General features: G+C 39.5%; 1 protein-coding gene across 1 annotated transcript in view; it reads right to left on the reverse strand.

The window, feature by feature from the left end:
• Positions 1-8,904, reverse strand: part of ST8SIA1 (ST8 alpha-N-acetyl-neuraminide alpha-2,8-sialyltransferase 1) — a 144,098-nt gene that overhangs the window by 67,526 nt on the left and 67,668 nt on the right. The window lies entirely within an intron of this gene.

Genomic DNA, 8,904 nt, shown 5'->3' on the forward strand with positions numbered 1-8,904 from the left:
ATTGTTTAATCGGCTTTGTTGAACATCTAATCTGTTTTCACCAGTACCTTACCTTAAGTGGAATTTTCTTATTGTCACAATGGGTATATAATTTAATCACCAAACCGGAAGAACAAACATGAGCCCCGCCACCCTCTAAATAAGAGCCAATGAATAAAGCCATTGCTGATTTTGTTTTTTGAGTTACCCCTTATCCTTATCATGGCCCATGGCCTACTTTGCCTGGGCCTCTTCTTAAATAGCCTGATGTCCAACTATTTGTTGAGCACCTCTGATGGACCAGAAGCTGCTGTGTATGCTGAGAATGTGCTGGTGAACAAAACAGACCCGGACCCCATTCATGGAGCTAACATGCTAACAGGAAAAACAGAATTGATAGGAAAAACAAATATGATAGGAAAGTACAGAGTGCTGTACGGTTATAGGACATCTTTATGAGGAAGTGACCCTGAGATGAGATCTCAAGTTTTTAGGCATAAGAAAAATAGCTGAGATTTCTGGTCTATTAAATCATCTCAGGAAAGTTGAAAGAAAAAAAGGACAAAAATTAAGGTCTTTAACGTTTCACGGCAAAAATGAAGGTGAAGAGACTTGTTACAGGCTAGGAGACTTTTTCAGAAGCAAATTACAAATGCCACCTGATAAATTATTCCTGGCTTACAATATGACTTCTGGAAGAATGCTATTAAAATCTGAAGAATTTAAACCATGTTTTTTGGGCCTTATGTAAATAGCTCTAGAGCATCCCAGAATGGTTTTTATAATTAAGTGAATAAAGTGATATTTACCAAAGTCATTTCCAAAGCAAGATGCCTCACTCCTTTCTCTTCATGTGCAATCACACAAGACAACAAAGCACTAAGGGCCAGTGACTTCAATTACTAACATGAGGACACTCTGTGCCTACTCATCCTCTATCCCATAGACATAACTAGATGTCTTGAATGATAATTACACGATCTCCATGAGGAAGTCAGTTAGCCACAATCAATCACTAACCCCTTTAGAGTCTGAGCTTGTCTTGCTGGGAGGGGAGGAGGTACATGCAGAAAAAGAAAAACGTCAACCACCTGGTAGATAGAGAACTGGATTAAACAATGCTGCAGGAACTATTTTTACAGGAACACACAACATTTTAGTAAAAACACCTCCGATACAAATGAATTTATAATAGTCTTTTGGGGCATGTCTACAATGTAAAAAATTAGCATCATGCATTGATGTGAAATAAAAATCAAAGAATATAAAATGTTCTACAGAACCACCGTAGGGCAAAACCAGATATTGGGGGCAGGCTGTAATGTCCCTACATCCAAGTTATAAAAAAATAACTAACCTTAGATCTAGACTTCTTGGGAGCACCAGGAAGCCCAAAAGTTTAAAATCCCAGAGGTGACCCACTTGGATTCTGTGAAAATGAGTAAAGGAAAACCTCACTCAAAATGGAGCTGATTAGTCCTGAAGTAGGAGGTCTCAAAACTGTACCACTACTTGCACCTTACTTTACCTACCTGGGCAGGAGGAAAGAGAAGATTTTGTCCTAGCCCGGCAACAGCCCAGACCATGAGAAGTCACCACAACCCGCAACTCTTGCTTTCCTCCAATGAATTTTCATTCAAACCCACCCCTCTCAACTCCTTCCTTTCCTCTCTAAAAGTAAACCCCGCTCCTTTGTTCTCCAGACTTGTCTATGGTTGATTACAGTTTGTGTGTCCCAAATTGCAATTTGCTCTGCTATTCCCAAATAAACTCATTCTGCTGGTAAAATAACTGGCTACTTTATTTTTAAGGTTGACAATTCTACCCATAGTGGAGCTCAGCTAGAAACAATCTAAACTCTGAACAAACAAGAGAAGGTACTTCAATGCCCAGACTCAGGAGAACTGAGTAACAGACTGAATCAGATTAAGCAAACTAATGGCCAAGGAGTATCTTTAATTTCAAGAATTTTTAAATACTCTCTTGCTTTTGAAGATGGCAACAAAATAGTCCATTGTTTTAAACTTAATACAGGATATATCAGATATAACAGAAAAAAGATAAATTCAGTATTAATGACAACAATTATGACTCTCACTGCTTCAATGTCAGTTTCCAGATGCACCCAGTAACTTTTGCACCTACCTTGCTCTAAATTCATCTTTCTCTAGCCTCCTTCTACCACTTCCTGTTCCCATTTCACCTGTAACCTACATTCCTTGCTTGGTTGTTTTCATATCTGGGGGGGGGGGAGAAGGAAGGGAGAATGCCATAAATATTTCTGACTAAATATTATTTTATAACTAAAACAATAAGTGAAGCTATCAAACTAAATTTTCCTTATTTTGTAATACATGTAACTTTATGCTGATACTCTTTTAGCTAAAAGAGTTGAACTTTTCACCCTTCACAATTCAAAGGAAAAGTCTTTGTTTGTTTTTCCCTACTACTCCCTCCAAACTCTTCCCTTTGATAGGAAGGGGGAGCAAGTCTTCCATGCCATGCAGTTGTGTTTTAAAGCTAGAAAAATCACCAAACCACTCAGTATTCAGAACACTACCAAGTGCCACTATTAAGAAGAGGAATCACGATCAATGTTAGACGTGGGTCTCAAGTATTAATAGAAAAGCAGAGATTTTGATTTGCAACCCTTGAAAGTGGCTTGAAAGGCTGTCACTATATGTCAGCTGCTATTACCCATGATGTCAAAACATATGCTTGCCCTTATTGATGAAAATCTCAAGTTTTTGTCCATAAGAATATGAACTTGCACTTCTAATTATAGTTCAACCCATTCATTTCTATGTACCCTCACCCACATATCCACATGGACTCCCACACATAATTATGCTTCACCCACACACATAATTTAATTTCTCACCCATATGTTAATTATATCCTCAACTTAGGCATCTAAATACACCCCCTGTCTTACATCTAATTACAGCCCCCCCTTATGAATGTAATTACACCATTCAGCCACCCATCTAATTATGCCCTCCTTGACATATTTAATTGCACTGCCCGCTCAAGGACCTAATTACATTCTAACCAGTGCATCAATTAAGCCCCCAACCCTCCAACAATATTCTTCAGATGCACATCTCTTTATCTCTGTACCCCACTTTATTATTTCAACTAAGGATTGACAACTTCCCACAAGCAAATTCCTAGTAAGCATGGCATCCAGCTAACAGGCAAGATAATGACAAGATGCAGCTGAATCAAAAGCAGCTTTGGTCCTTTCCAGTAAATAAGGAAATATGTATTTGCTTTTTCAGTCATTTAACTAGCCCCTTGGAAATCCAAATTAGAATTTCTGCTGTTTTCTTATTTTGCATGCGTAAGCATTTTTATGATGAAAATATCTAGTAATTAGTTAATTTATTTCAGAGACTAATGGTGCTCATTACAGATATTTAATTATTGAACCCTTAAAAAACATTACCCAAAACTTTGCCTGGGGTATATATATATAAGCACTAATTATAGAATATTTGCACATCCATACCATTCAAAGAAGTTTCATTGTCCTTCAATTATATGAAAGTGAATTTCCAGAAAGCTGCTGCTAAGATTTATATTCCCCATTCCACTAATAAAATTGTGATTTAAAAAAGATAAACTCAGTGTTAATATTCTTTCCACACAGGATGCATCTCTGGAAATTGAATAATGTGATATATTTATGTGTTTGGTACTATTTCTCCATTAAAATGTTTGATTTAATCCATTATAAAAAATAATACATAAGCACTCCAAGGAGTATTGTGTATTTTTCACATATAATCTGTAGTCAGGACACAACCCCTGGAAGCCAAATATTACATCAATTCATGGGACCATTGAGCACAGTCATTAAATGTTTCATCATCAATTCCCAGTTAACTGAAATTTGCTACTGACGTTGTTTCTGACCCATGAATGCCAAAGCAGTAAGGAAGGCCTTACCTCTACTTTCGGCCAGACCTCTCAAACCTGGGAGATTTTTCATGGCGGAAAGGAAAGGACTATGAAGGGCACGCGCGACACTTCAAAGGTAGTGTCCAGCGATTCTTAGCCGTAGAGCACAAAATGGCAGCAGCAGCAGCAGTAGGAACCAAGCTTCATGCCATTCATTGCTAGACTTTGCATTTTCAGCTCCTGAAATAGAAGCACCACCGCAAAAACCTTTCTCTGCAAACACAGTGCATCTTCCTATCGAGGAGAATTGCCCTGGAGCCCCGCCTGACCGTATCTGACTCCCGACTTAACGTTTCTTCTATGACGACTGGGGACTTAGTTAACCTCAGTGCCTTACTGTTCTCATTTGTAATAATGGTACCCACCTAAGACAGTTGTTTGAGGATTAAATGAGTTCCGTCTGGCACAAAGTAAGTGATCAATACCGTTATCTTATTTTTAATGGACTGACATTTTCTCAGCAACACAGCCTAGAAATCTTGAAGTCATTTTCTCTCAATATCCCCCTATCACCTACCTCTGCAGAGGTTCTTCCACTCTCCTCTTTCCATCCTCATTGCAAATTTTTTTAAAGATTTATTTTATTTGAGAGAGAGACTGAGAGAGTGCGTGTGCACATGGGTTCAGGGGCAGACTCCCTGCTGAGTGCAGAGCCCAAAATGCAGCTCCATCCTGTGACCCATGAGATCATGACCCATGAGATCAGGACCTGAGCCAAAACCAAGAGTCAGAGGCCTAACTGACTGAGCTAACCTGGCACCCCACCTCATTGCAAAAAAAAAAATTTTTTTTTTAAAGATTTTACTTATTTATTTGACAGAGATAGAGACAGTCAGTGAGAGAGGGAACACAAGCCGGGGGAGTGGGAGAGGAAGAAGCAGGCTCATAGCAGAAGAGCCTGATGTGGGGCTCGATCCCATAACGCCGGGATCACGCCCTGAGCCGAAGGCAGATGCTTAACCGCTGTGCCACCCAGGCGCCCCGCAAAAAATTTTTAATGGCTTACTGCTCTTAGTCGGCTTCTAGTTCTTGCCCACCATTTATCCTTCACTCTCATGCGCTAGTTTTTCTTCCAGAACAAAAGTGATGCTATCACAGGTGTTTGCATATGTCCAAACACATAAAATTATGCACATTCAGTATGCACAGTTCTTTCTATATTGCTTATCCCTCAATAAATCTTTAAATAAAATCTAGTACAAGACACTCCCCTACAAAAATGTACAAAATGTACCATTTTTGCCCTGCCATCCATAGACAAAAACATTTGAGATCTTCATTGAGTCACTCAGGACTCAACACCCCAAACTCCCTGTTCTTTCTTGTTTCACACCACATCATCTAGGCTCACACTCCATATTCCCTCCACACCATTTTACTTACCATCCTTCTCCTCCAAAACTGCCTGAATTTCTTGTCTCCCTACATTTGTTGAGGCTGCTACAATGCCTCCTCCCTTACCGCCCCCCTCGACTCTCCCTATCCTATTATCTACCTACCAAGTCATTTTTCACCCTTAAGACCCATGAAGTGTCTGCAGGTATTATGACCAATAAGATCCTCTACAAGTTCAAGGATTGCTCAAAAATTGAAACAGATCAGAGGAACGTTAGAATTCATTTATGCTCAATGAGTCATGAGAATTATGTGTTAAAGCTGTGCACAGCAGCTTGTAAATATATGCGAAATTGAATCAAATCATTTCTTCAATACTTCAGAGACTTTCAAACTTATTATTGTTGATGCTGTTCCACTACAATAGAAGTCTTCTGTTGGTTTTCAAATAAGATCTTATGCAAAAAATCTCCATTAAAAAAACAAAAATAGAAAAACAGAAGAGAAGATGCTGTTTGAGGTGCAGGTGGGCACCTCTCTTGGTCTCTCTCTTATTTATGAAAGTGACACCCCAAGGAATCTGATGGTGCAGAAAACTACTAATCTAACCAAACTCCCCCCTACCTGGAAGTTGAGGACTACAAATATCAAGCATATTTCAGTTAAAGATATTTGGCAAGTATTTATTGAGTTCCAACCAACCATATACTAGGACCTATATGAAGTACTGGGGCAAAACCCCTGACCTCCAGCTTAATGTTTGTTGCACTAAAATGTGGTATGAATTAAGACATCTATTTTGTTTTCAACCATTAAGAGTGTGCAATTACTCAGTAATGCAGCAGATTGTTAAGCTGTTATTCCAATTTAACTGATGAAGCACCTTAACAACAGTTAGGATCAACTGCTGGCTAATTAACTATTAAATTATTAATTTCTTAAAAAAAGCAAACCTAGTATTGTCTCATATATAACTATTCCAGGACAAAATGAAGAAATCAAGCAGAGAATATTTTCTTTGAGAATAACTGGCTCCTTCTGCTTTCCCCCCACCCCCCCCCCTTTATAAAAAAGTATCTGTTGGGGGCGCCTGGGTGGTTCAGTCCGTTAAGCGACTAACTCTTGATTTCTGCACAGGTCATGATCTCAGGGTGGTGAGATCAAGCCTGAGTCAGGGTCTCTCTGCCCTTTCCCCTACCCCCATTCATGTGTGTGCTCTGTCTCTGTCTCTTTCTCCCTCAAAAACAAAAAGTATCTCTCATTCTTTCCTGTGAAAAAAAGGAAAAGAAGTTGTTTCTAGAGCATTCTTTTCTTCCCGGCACTGTTCCCTTAATCATCTCCCAGGGCTGGCACATATAAGCCTTGAATCAGCTGAATTTTATAGCCTCTACATTCTCGATTCCAATTCTTACCTCTGCTAATTTTACCCTATCTGCTTGAGTCAACTTCTCCCCCACTTTTTTAATAGTGTGGCCCACATATATCAGAATCACCCTAAAATGCATAGTAAAGATGCATATTCTTGGTCCCACATCAGCTCTGGGTAAAGTATGAGAAGCTGAAGTTCCCCTACACAATTTATGTGCACAATAAAGTCTGCGATCCACCAGATTCTGCCAGCTTTCAAATATACCCTAATGTCCTCCTTCTCCAGAACTTTCCCCGACCAACCTCATCTTCAGGGATCAGCATCCACAGTCCCACCCACTGTCACAAAAAGAACCCTACAGCAATTCACTCCCTTTAACTGACACTCTAGACACCTAGCATTTAGTACTATTTCCTACCCTTTTTATGTATACACTCATTCCCCACAAGTGGAGAATAAGTTGCTTAAGGGTATAAATCATGTCTTGTAAATCTTAACCTCTGACATTATGTAGTGGCCACAGTAAGTACATAGATGTTTTGATTAATTGATTGATTTATCCAGAAATGCCAGGAATATAAGCAAATGCAGCAAATCTGTTAACAATTTCAGTCCACTGGTGTAAAGGTTAAGGATATGCAGCTGAGCTAACACAGTCCAGCACACAGGAGTTCCAAAATCGAATGCCTACAGAATGCAGGCAAGGAGCATAAGAGGAGTGGAAGGAAGGCAATAGGGAGTGCTAAGGACTGTGGTAAACAAAGGACACAGGACAAAACCAAAAAGATCAGGAACTACTCAGACCCTGTTAATGGGCATAGGACCCAGTGCTGCCAGATATTCTAATTTTTTCTCCAAGCAATACTAAATTCTATGTGAAATCTCCTACTTTTTAATGTTGGCAATATAATTCAAATAATTTTTTTAATTGTAAAGGCTGAATAAAATACTTTTAGGGCCACATTTGGCTTGCTGGTAGTCAGTTTGCATTTTAAACTCTAGAACCCAGGCAGGGTCCTAGTCATCTTGTATTTATTCAGGGTAGGAGGTTAAAGAGAAGTATAAATCTGATTCAGAAAAATACATGTTTTAAGGAACTTTTAGCCAAAGATGGGGAAAGATTCTCTTCTTCTTGCCAGGGCCAAATGAAATAATAGATCCTTTTTAAAGGCAGTTTGTGAAAACTCATGATTCTAAGAGACAGAATACAGACCACAGGATTTTTGAAATCTCCCTAATCTCAGTTCAAAATAACATTAGGAGATACTCAGATATTACCCACAGTGATTTCTCAGCCCTCGATGACTGAAACGTCTCATCCTAAACAGTTGCTTATTAGCTTCTAACCAAAATGGGATCATCTTACTCATGCTGTTTAACACGATATTATGGACATCTTTTCATCATTATTTTAATACCAGCATACTATTTCACTGGATAGGTGATTCAAAATTTAACCAATTCCTTCCTGTAAATATTTTAGGTTGTTCTCAGTTTTTCACTGTGTTAAACAATGCTGCTATAAACATCTTTGAACTGTGGCAAATCCAGGAAGGTGAATAGGGAAGGAAGGGCCAACCCACTCTATTATTCCCTGTGGCCAACAATAAAGCTTGCAAAGCACCGTGCAAGAGCCTCTTCAAGGCCACCTCTCGGGAACCTGGGCGGCTCAGTTGGTTAAGCATCTGCCTTTGGTTCCGGTTATAATCCCAGCGTCCTGGGATTGAGCCCCATGTCCGGCTCCCTGCTCAGTGGGGAGTCTGCTTCTCTCTTCTCCTGCCCCTCTCCCGGCTTGTGTTCTCCTTCACTCACTCTCTCTCTCAAACAAATAAATGAAATCTTAAGACAAAAAAACAAAACAAAACAAAACAAAACAAAACCAGACTACCTCTCTACAAGATTGGTGTCCCTAACCCATCCACATAGGATACCTCATGCTGGCACTGACCCAACACATGTAATCTTGAGCACTTGTCCAGTTATACCCTTAAAATAAATCCTTAGATGTGGAATTGCTGGGTCAGATAATAAGCACATATTTAAGGCCTTTGATCCACATCGCTAAATTACTTACCAGAAAACTGTCCTGGGTTCACTGGCAACGCTTGTGCCTGAAGCACCTATGTCTCAACCTCCCTATCTAGAGACCCGGAAACAACCTGGGTCCTATCAATAAAAGCGGCTGAGTACACATTCATCCATTTCCATAAGAAAAACACAATGGGAATCTCCTTAGGTACCATGACAGCTATTTCAGA

The sequence above is a fragment of the Ailuropoda melanoleuca genome, chromosome 16 (assembly GCF_002007445.2).
Source record: "Ailuropoda melanoleuca isolate Jingjing chromosome 16, ASM200744v2, whole genome shotgun sequence".
NCBI classification, from domain to species: domain Eukaryota; kingdom Metazoa; phylum Chordata; class Mammalia; order Carnivora; family Ursidae; genus Ailuropoda; species Ailuropoda melanoleuca.